Source organism: Lygodium microphyllum, chromosome 7, assembly GCF_053477565.2.
Source record: "Lygodium microphyllum isolate KBCC chromosome 7, Lygodium_microphyllum_v1.1.10, whole genome shotgun sequence".
Taxonomy (NCBI): domain Eukaryota; kingdom Viridiplantae; phylum Streptophyta; class Polypodiopsida; order Schizaeales; family Lygodiaceae; genus Lygodium; species Lygodium microphyllum.
Window position 1 is genome coordinate 85547292 of NC_141141.1, and position 11636 is coordinate 85558927.

Below are 11636 nucleotides of genomic sequence, written 5' to 3' on the forward strand. Positions count from 1 at the left end.
AGCTTCAAGCAAGCTCCATCCTCAAGCTCCACGTTCCAAGCTCCATCACCGCGAGCAAGAGAAGAGAAGAGAAGAAGAGAGGAGAAGATGGAGAGCTTCTCCACTCCACGGTCCCTCACCCTCACACACTCACTCCCTCACACTCTCACACTCCCTCTCTCAAGCACAAGCTCAAGCAAGCAAGAAGAAGAAGAAGAAGAAGAAGAGGAGAGCCACTTTTTGCCACACACAAGAATGAGCTTCTCATTCACTTTTCAACTTTATATACAAAACCCTAAATCCCTTTTGGGCGGTCATCCTCTTTTCCCTTTTTTACATGGTCGGCCGTAGCCTAGGCCATTTTTCCCATTGTCCTTCTATCTTCCTAGCTTTCTTTCCACCGCCCGTCTACATTTACAAATTGCATGGGTGAGAGCCCAACACTCCTTAAATTAAACCATGATGCACTTGCGCTTTTTTATAAAAGTTTTGACTTGTGCTTTTCCTTATGCGCCTTTGTCTTCCGTTTCTCTTCGCCTTGGCCTTTGTCCTTGTCTTCTATTTTAGCTTTTCGGATTTTCCACCGCCTGTCACTCTTTTTACAAGATTTCAAGGTGCGCCTTTGTATTTTAAAATGCACCTTTCCCCTTTTGCATTTGCCTCGGACTTTTTAAGGTTGCCCTTGCGCTTTTGGCCTTTTCTCCTATTCTTTCTTCAGTCGAGCTACCTTTTTTCCACCTTTGCCCTGCGTCTTTTTTATTTCCTTTTGCTTTCTTCGTGTTGGGGTTAACATGCATCTTCTTAAATCGTGGAGCTACCGGCTTGCTTGAGGGAGGAGGCCACTCATTCGGGCATTAAGGTAAGCTCACTACACCCTTGTAAGATCAAAGGCGCGTCGGCTAGGTGAGAGATAGCCATTCGTGCTTGCTTGAAACACTTGAAGCAATAGGTAGTCCATGGGTCTTGGTAGTTGAGCTTGAGCTCCCACCACAATTGCTTAGAGCACTCCTAGGTTGAGTACATCAACATGACTAGGTATCCCCCCATAATACCTTAAAAGCATAGCTCATATCATATTTTAGCATACATACATAAAAAACTATTTGAAATACCCATCTCTGTACTCACAGCGGACAAAAAAACATGGGGGAAGATTAGAGTAATTGTTTCTCTAAGATGCATATGTTTTATGACTATGCAAATAAGTAAATTCCCCGTGATGGTGTATGGAGGGTTGCAACGTACAATAAAGCTTCTTGCTTTAGGATGTATGTAGGAATTTCCATAAGGATGATTTTTAAAGAAGCTTATGATGGCCTTCACCTCACTTAAGATGGCTACTATCCTCTCTTTGGATGTAATAGAAATTACAACGATGTAAAGAAACTCTCATGGACTATTGTATCTATTTGGGCTCTATATTACGAGCAATGTTTTTTCATCATATCCACTATCTCATATGTGCAATCTAACCATTGTGGCTATTTATATGGCTTGGAATATCAACATGTCTTCCTCAGCTTCTACTCAGGTTTTGAAACTATGTTTGATGTGCTGGGATGCCAATTGGCGTTGAACTTTTCACGCCTACATCCCATAGTGATGTGTTTGTTCTCACTGACTTTAACATGGATGGTTTTGCACGTACTGGGTTCAACCCCTGATCAAATTAGATGTTATTTTACTTGTTGATGGAAGCTTTGAAAGGTTGCCTATATTGTATTGAAACCCTTGTCTACATGTATTGGTATTGAACTTCTCGATCATAGTAGCTTGGCAACATCGAATGAACGATGTTTCATCCTCTTGGATTCATTGTAGGTTGATGTGTTGAAATCATAATTTTTATCATAGTTCCATTTGTTATATGGAAATGGTAACCCTCTTTTTGAATTGTTTGATAATATGTCCTATTGATGATAAGTTATACATTGTATTTTGTATTCTTAAAACACACACATGCATGCTCTTTTGATGGTTTGCAACATCTCAAGTTGGATCTCACATCAAGAATGATACGATCTAAATATCCTCTTAGCTAACCTTTGAATAACTATGTGATGTCCTTCTCTATTGAGCTTTCTAGAGCACTTGCACACTTAGTCCTATTTATACATTATTTTTAACAACATATTGCCTTTCTCCCTATATCCCCTTACAAAACCCCCCCTTTATATTCAATCCAATCTTTACTTCGAAACTTTTCCTATCTCTACAATTTTCTACTACCTTATATACAAATATGCATAGCAGTTGACATGATATATACTACCTTGTATACAAATATGTGTAGCACTTGACATGATATATACTACCCTTCACAAGCTATGCTATTTTTAATGCTATAATTCTTGATCTTTTAACACCTTCATATAATAACTTGGTTTATGTTCTTTAGTACATTTCTCACATGTCTTTTATGAAAATAAGTTTTAGTATTTTCTCATAAAATAAGAGATAATTAATGAATGTATAAATGATGGTTATAGTAACATATGTATGATTTCCTTGACCCAACTGCCCTTTGACATGGCCTTGGTTGTAAAAACCCAACATTATGTTTTCTAATAAAAGTATTCTAACACAAAAGCAATGCAACCTCATTGGATCCTTCCTACCCATCTCGGATCATCATCATGCAATTATATCTTCCCATTTTTTTTGAAATATTTTACCCCCCCTTTTTTTCTTATGGTGTTCTATCTACTTTCATGCCCTATTCTCTCTATTTATACCTCCATGACCATTATAGATCCTCTCATTTTCAATCCATAAGGTCCATATCCTAATCCTCTCTTGGTGGCTCTTGCATAAAGGAGCCTACCTTATTGTGGTAGTAGCTACATTGTAAGCCTATAAGACTTATTGGGTACCCTTCAAACCTCAATATGGCCTCAACATGTGACAATCCCCTCAAAGCCTTCCTTTCAAGTCTTATCAACAATGGTAGTTGATAACCTTATGGTGGTATATCCCTAATGTGGACACCTTTTCCATGGCATCACCCATCAACTCATAGTTGATCATTCTAATGACTTCTAATTATTAGTCAACACTTTGAGATTGCAAGTTATTGATACCAATCTTAAACACCTATGCCAATAATGTGTGGCAGGTTATGTGGTAGTGTGAACCATAACTCGACTTATTAGATCCATCACCATGATGCCACATAATATTTTCCTGAAGTATCGGAGGTGTATGTAGTACTATGAAACCATATCATTCTTGATGCATAATATGCATGATACTACTTATCATGTATGCATTATATGGCATATGCAATACTGGCTGCATTCTAGTTATGTTTGTTTGCATATCTTGTATCCCTATTAGGCTGCTTGTTTAGATAAATAGGTCCATGTAATATGGATCCCCTTCTTTTGGTTATGGATGTGTGTGCATATGCAGTGCGGATTGCATTCTAGTTATGTATTATGCATATCCCTAATCTCTATTGAGTTGTTTGTTTGGATATATATGTCCATGTGATACAAACCCCCTTGTGTAAAATATTGAATGCATGCACATGGTTATAGCCATTTGCATATATGTCCGTAGTGTCACTATATATATTACATGCATGCGATAATATTTACAACATGGTGGTTTCCCAAAAAAAAAAAACCACCTCTTTGTTGTGAATAAGACTCTTCGAACAGTACTTGGTACAACAATTATATTTAGTGCACTAATTCATCCATAATCATAACAACTCACTGCAACACCTACACCTACAAATGGTTTGATGTACAAGGGTATGCCCATACATCTATGAAACACTAACATACTGTAACTACAATTTTTGATAGATTGGACAATCAAACATGGCCATACTTTCCATCATGGCATTTATGATGTTACACTTCCAGCCCATGTAATGCATCCCCCTCTATGTTAACCTACACTCATATATTTCAAGACCCTTACACTTATAGAAGGGCATTAATCCTTCCTTTTGTCCCCACCCCACTATTTCCAACCCCCTTACCATTCGCAACCAACTCTTGAATTGCCCATACAAAAGATAGCCTACAATTTGCTACGGCACAACTCCTACAACTTACTCGTAATGAACTCTACCAATGTAAAATTGGTACATGGGCCAAAGGGAAAGGCAACAATTGGGAGTGAATGTTGATATCTGTGACACAATGCTATTTATTAGTTCTTACTAATACGTGGTTTTTGTTCATTTCACATGTGCTAGTTTGCTCCCCTACCCACATCTTGGAGTTCTCTTTTGGAAATTTGTTCCTTGTATTCTACTAAAGATACATTATTTAATGCAACAAGTTCATTCTATTTTGCAAATTCCAAGGTTCATCTTTCCTCTGTAATTGTTGTAATTATTTTTGTTTTTAAAAAATGTCATTGGGTTGTCTATTTGTTACCATGTTCACACTACACTCTACTATTTTAAATTTGCAACATTGTACCTTGATTTAATGTCTTCTTGTAACACACACAAATAAAAAAACATAGACCTTGGTGTATATATAAAGGCTAAAAGAAGAATAAGAAATATAATCTCTAAGATAATTTAAATGTTTAAAGCTTATTGCTTTTATTCTCTTGTTTGTTTCATGTGATCATGGCTTCAAGTTTTCAACATCCTTTAGGTATCTTTTTCTAAACATTGGACCAAGTGCTCTTTTAATCTTGCAAAACTCCCATTATTAGATGGTGTGTCAATTGTACTTAAGATTGTGATTATTGGTAGGCAAGATATTGGCAATGTCCTAAGAGGGCAATTCCTGTTCCTTATAACCTTTAACAAAGCGGTAGGATTTGAAAAAGGAGGATGAGGGATTCTCAAAGGATTCATTATGTTGAGAGAAGCATCAAACCAAAGGTCTACATGATATGACCCAAGTTGTCTCATAGTTGTCTTATTAGCCAATGGAATTGTTTGTGCACTTTTGCTTCTCTTGTGGATAGTTTATAACCACTATCAAGATCGATATGAAGATAATACCTTTTATTAGTACCCATATGAAGAAATTGAGCAAGCTCACAAGCACGTTGTAATGAGAGATTGAAAGAAGGATTGATGTGTACATGATAATGCTTAAAAAGAGGTGCCATAGCTTGTGAAGAGTAGCAGATATGGAGTTTTAGTGATGGTTTAGAGGGAATTTTATTCAAAGCTCTATCAAAATAGGTGGTATGCTTCATAAGAGGTGCAACCATGTCTTTCAATGTTGTAGGTTTGTCACTCTCTTTTGGTTTCAAGAAACATGGATGAAGCTCCAATGAAAATAGGTGGTATGCTTCATAACCATGTCTTTTAATATTGTAGGTTTGTCACTCTCTTTTGTTTTCAAGAACCATGGATGAAGTTCCAGTGAAAAAGAGGAGTCATATTCATATTAGCATGGAAGAATAATATTCCACATGGAGAGGAAAGGACCATAAGGTCCTTTGTGATGAAGCTGATGCCAGAAGGTTGAGAGATGAAGGTCAGAAGTACATTAATATGTGGATAAATGGAGGCTTATATCTAACTGATCCATTAACTGGTCAACCACCTAGATTTCAAACTCTTCTTGACAAAATCAGATTATTGGAGATGGAAAGGATGACTTGTTGGGGTATTGTGATAGTTTGGAGTCTCAACATATAAGTGAGGTTCACAATTTGAGACAATTACTTTATCACAACCATTCTTTTTGGGATGTGAAGTATGTACAACAAGTGAATAGATTGGTCAAAAGAACTTTTTAGATAAAGTTGGAAAAGTCTCAATCTCAACATGGCCAATTTTTCCATAGTTAAGATATTTCTTGCAAGAATACTCTAATAGTTTGTTTATTTTTTAGCTTTTGTAACCCTTTTTTGTCACTTGTGAGGTCTTTGGTACAGTATGGAAACCTCTTCTCATTTATCATTCTAAATACATGATGTTAGGCCAAGCTATTAGGTCATGTTGAATACTTAAAAATCAATGGAAGAAGGAGCAATCGATTCCTCAAATGGAAGCCTCGTAGCCAACCACTACAATTATAGGATTGCCCAAAGGATGGTACCCCAAAAACAATAAGAATTTGTAAAGCCAACAAACAAAAACCATGAGCTCAACTAAGAAAATAAAAAATCACAACACCAACACCATGATCTTTTTAGAGCCATCAAAATAAAATGTATTTGAATCCAAGTAGCCCTTAGAATCCATGATAAGCAAGGCCAACATTTCCCAATCACCTTGAAAGATAAAGAGCACAAAGAAGTTGAAAGGGAAGCATAGGTATCCAAGGCAAAGCAACCACCACAACAACCAACAAACTTGTGCAATGATTATTAATCAATAATTATCAAGTAGATCCAAGAGGAAAAAAACTAAGAAACAACAATTTCTATACCCATAGAACACGTGCAACCAAGGGAGATACACAAATCCAATAATGAATGACCAACAAATAATGTACACATGTCTAAAATCCTTCTAGATTAAGGCCTAACTACACAAACAATTCAACTTTAAGAAAAAACAATCTCTATAGCCAAACCACTTATGCAACCAAGGGAGGTACAATGAATAATTGAGAGTTAATGTAAGCCTCTTTAAAACCAAACCACCTTTTAGTTTAAGGCATGGCTACATGATGCATTCAAATATAGAACTAAATCAAGACATAGCTAAACAATATATTAAAAAAGCATGTTTTAGGAACTTTCTTAGGATGGGATGCATAAAGGGATCTAACTGAGTGGACTTGGACTCCTTTAATGCCTATCTAAAATATTTTCTTGCATGTTTGAAGAATTTGAAGGAAAAGAAGGACACCTTTAAGGTGGCTTATGGATTATTGAGCCAATGAGACTCATGAAGTGATGCATAGGTTGGAGCTATAAATTTGTACTTTTAAAAAATGTGTTTGAATTTAAAACATTGGACATGATTATGTTTCTATTTGTGTATTTACTTTGCTTTAAAGATTTGTCATGTTTGTGCTTGAAGATTTTATTAATAACAAATGCACAACTTATATTTGAACCTTTCATGCTTGATTTTCCATTATTGATGAGATTCATCTAAGGACTTTAAGACAAACCCCCTTCAAACTCACATGTACACTCAAACCACTTGGGCGGTACTCCCTTGGTAAAACTCACTTGCTTTTGTAGAGAGAGGGGTTGAAAATGTTTATGATATTTGATTATGGAACTAAATATATCTCAATATGTATGCAAATGTTGTTGAATGATTTGCAAGCACTAAGCCTACTATCAAGGTGCTAATTGTAGCCTCTTGATGTTGAGATTCACCTTCTCTCCTTACAATAGCACTTCCAACTACCTTACTCAAGAGTCTCAACTTCCCCTCAACTTTGAGCTATGGGTCCCTCGTGCATGTTATCCACTGACCTACTCCATTCCCTTGGTAGAATGCATCCATCAAGGAGTCTTTTTACTTCTTGAAAGTAGAGACTGCTTCTTAAGAGTCACGAAGGTTTATAGAAAGGAACAAACACAGTTTGTCATTTTGAGGCAAGCTCAATTTGATCAATTTTCCATTTGATCTAACATGTTCTAACATCCTTCTCAATGAAATAGAACATTGAATGACCTAGGAAAATGGCCAAGTAATCTTGCAAAAGGTTCTACATGACCATACTTTATGAATTTAGTATTTCTAGAATGTAGTTACACACTTAATTCCTCCAACCTCTCAAATAGTAGTTGAACCTTGACTATATACTTCACACTCTATTCTTACATCCCATTGTTTGAGTTTACAAAAAGCCCAAGGTGAGAGTGTGCAAGTACTTGACAATTTGTTTCATGAGATATTCTTGCATCCCCTTGTTTGAAGATACTTGTTTCAAAAAAAGATGAGATGAGAGTCTACATCCCCTTGTTTAAATAATATTGGTTTGGGAAGAAACATGAGATAAGAGTGTGTATGCATTGAAGAATTTGTTCTTGAAAGACAGTGTAACCTTCAAAGAATATGATTGCCTTTCTGATGCTAAATGTCCATTTAGCTCAATATATCTACAAGATTCTATTTTGAAATTTACAAATTCCAACTTTCAAAGACTATGTGTTCAACTTTTAAAGGGTAGGTCAAGTTTAAGTAGGAGTATTTGTTCATACTCTAGGTAACTATGAAGCCATATTAGCACATGCATTTCTAAGGGCCATAAACATGTCGCATTTTTATGGAGGAATAAACACTTCATGATGATTGATTGAACATTGCATGAGGTACTCCTAGACTAAAAGCATAATATGTGAAAGTGCATAAATACACAAGTTTCTATTAGAAAGCATGCCACATTGTTAATACCTTGGTCATCAAGACAAAAAAATTTCCTTAGTGGAGTTTGCTTAGATTTTACCACCCATGTTAGAAAGTGTGGCATTGCAACATATATATTATGTAGCTTTAAACTTTTAAGAATCGATCATACTATAGTTATAATATTTAGATGGGTAGCAAAACTTGAAATAAAGAAATTTGACTTAGAATTAACATACACATCATGGTTTTAATGATTTTTAATGGAGACATTATAATCTCTCTCTCTCTCTCAAAAGTGGAAAACACCTACATATTTACCTTCAAAATGCTTTTTGGTGTTAAGAGATACATGGGAGGAGCATAGAGCCACAATTTAGCGATGATGGTGGTGGCTACATAATTTCATGAGATACTATTTAGTGGTGGTCACATGGTTTCACACGTTTTATAGTTTTATTTTGTGTGTGTGTGTATGAGAGAGAGAGAGAGAGAGAGAGAGAGAGAGAGAGAGAGAGAGAGAGAGAGAGAGAGAGAGAGAGAGAGAGAGAGAGAGAGAGAGCATTTATTGCATGTGAAGCAAGTCATTTGTCCTTTTTTTTTGTATGCAAAGGGAAATCCATGGCTACTTCCCTTTGCTCACAAAAATGTGAAGTGAACAATTTCATGAGCTTCCCAAGCCTACCAATTGCACAACACATGATTAGCAGTGTTGCTAGCCATGCCATTTAGTCTCTATTGTTGGCAACCATAGGGGTCCTCATAGCTCTTTGAACTTGTATTTAGCTTTCATGTTACTAGCTAGTGGTATGGTTTTGGGGGTCAATGATAGCTTGGATAAGACATGTGAGAGATGCGTTGAGGTTGATGATGAGAGCTTTATCTATGTTTTTGCAAATTGGTGGCCATCTTAGTCAAATGTGTTGTCCAATTTTTCATTTGAAATTTTAATTTAAGGATAACTCTTCTAGTAAAGACTCTTGCTTTGTGACATTCTTTTGATGGCTACAAGTAAACAAGAACCACCTAAAAGGTCTAGACTTGGAAGCTTATACCATGATCACAAATGTCTTGATTGGCATATTAGTAGCTAATGACAACATGAGAACAAGATTTGTGCTTGTGGAAGGGCTGGGGTTTTCTTAGTAGATGTGAGACAATTTTAACTTATCTAAGGTTAACTATAATGGTGAAGCTTTGGAACCTTCTAGAGTCTCTCATCAGGGCACCTTGCATGTTCTAGACAAAGTTGAGTAGGAGCCTAGGAACTTAGTGGGATAATCAATTTCTTGGTTGAATGTCATTATATATTAGTGGAGTTTGCATGCTAAGATGAGTTAGTTAATTGAGTGGTTGAAAAGTCTAGTATTCTCAAGATTTTGGATGACTTTGAACTTATAATCTTTGTATTGAGTGAGGTATATGCTCAATATAAACTCCCTATTCTCATGGTTAATAAAGGCAAATTGGTGATAACAATGTGGTTGTCATCTACATGGACATGCCAATGCTTAATAGAGATCAATCATCGTGAATATTTTTAAACATGTTGAAAATATAATCAATTTTATATTAACAAGTTTAGGGTTTTATTTGCTATTATAGGGATGTCAAGGTATTAATTCATTCCTCATAATACAGCTTTTTAGCTATGTCTTATTTTTCCCATGTTGCTTTCTTAGGTTTTTGGAGTCCCTATGGCGTTCTTCTCCTCTCCCACCACATAGTATTGCCTTATAGCTTGGAAACTTGGTTAGCAACCTATGAAACTACTCAAGTGTGTCTTGTTTTTTGCAATTTGAATGAGGTTATTTATACATACATGTATCGTGCACTGTGTTTACACAAAAGATATAGGTAGTTTGCTTTGTTGGTGCAAGTAGCATTTGAAAATATTTTGATAGTAAATCGATTCCTTAAAAAGAATCTAAGTTTCTTGGTTGTCAAGACATGAATGGCAATATGTGAACATGGACTTCATAATCATAAGTTGCCAAAGATGATTTTATGTGTATAATTCTTTATTCAAGACTTTATCTAAAAATAATGGGTTTCATTTTAGCTCATTGGGAATGGGGTCACTATGTAGCTAATTGTAAGAAGCTGGGAATAACAAATTAGTGTTAATAACATTGATATTATGCCATGTCATACTGACATTGGTATAAAAGGTGAGAAAATGTAATTTTTCACATCTTTTTGATACATTAATACAATTACAGACTTTCTCTCCCTTCTTGCTCACAGCTTCTATGGCTTCCCTTTCTTTCCTATCTTTCTCTCTCTAAATCTAGTCTTTCTCTCTCCTCGTCACTCTTCTTCTCTCTCTTCTGCAGTCTTCTCTCTCCTCTTTCTCTTTCCCTAGTTCTCTCTCTGACAAGTGGTATCAGAGCTTGAGTCTTTGATCCATTCTTTTCTTCCATTTTCAGTCCCATTTTCCTATTGCAAAAATCAATTTAAGACAAAAATGGTACAAGACAGTGACTAGTGGAGTGCTGCAGATCATCTACAATTAGTAAGAGACTATATCTGGAGATATCCAAGGTCAGATATGGTGGATAATGGCTTAAATGGCAGGACGTCATCAAACTTCATGCAAAAATGGAGGTAACTAGGATAAAGGATGGTTAATCGGGCTTAGTTAGAGACTAAACTACAATTACTTTTCAAAAGAGGTCTTCCCTTCCTCTTTCTTCAAGCTCTGCCCAAGCTTCCATGGAGTTTTCTGGCTATCTCTTCTTTACTCACTGATCCTTGCTCTCCATCAACAATGGCCTGCATAATAGCACTCTAGACATCAAATGCAACAGGTGGAGTACCATTTTATGGCCTGGATGAACAGCCACGTGGATTGGACAACAGCCCAAAAATTGCGCCGATTTTTTCAGCCCTGCTCTCCATCATTTCTCAGCTAATCTTCAGCTATGGTGCTTCTAAATGATCCCTGGCAGTGATTTCTTCAACTTCTTGGTGTGTTTACTCCAAAATAGGGCTATATTCTTCATCTTTTCACTCTTTTGAAACCCTACATGAACAGTCCATGGGCAGCCATGAAAGCTTTAGCCCAAGCTTTCATTTCTTAACAATTTCTTGAAGATTCTTCATCCTTCTAGCCCGTGGGATCATCTTAGCAAGGATTCTTCAACAAATTGCAAGGATTAAGTACGAAATGGTTAAAGATTGAAGATTAAGAGCTTCTATGGAGCAGAAATTTGGGAAAAACGGGTCTAATGCTTCAATTTCAAGCATTCGAGGCTCCAAGATTGTTCCCAAGTCCTGGATAAACAAGTATTAGGGATTATTTTACCAACATTGGACAACCGGAGGTTCTATCAAGCATATGAGATTGATCAAGTCATCATCAGCCATGTCAAATGTACTTTTCTTCAATTCTTAATCTCTCTCATTAATC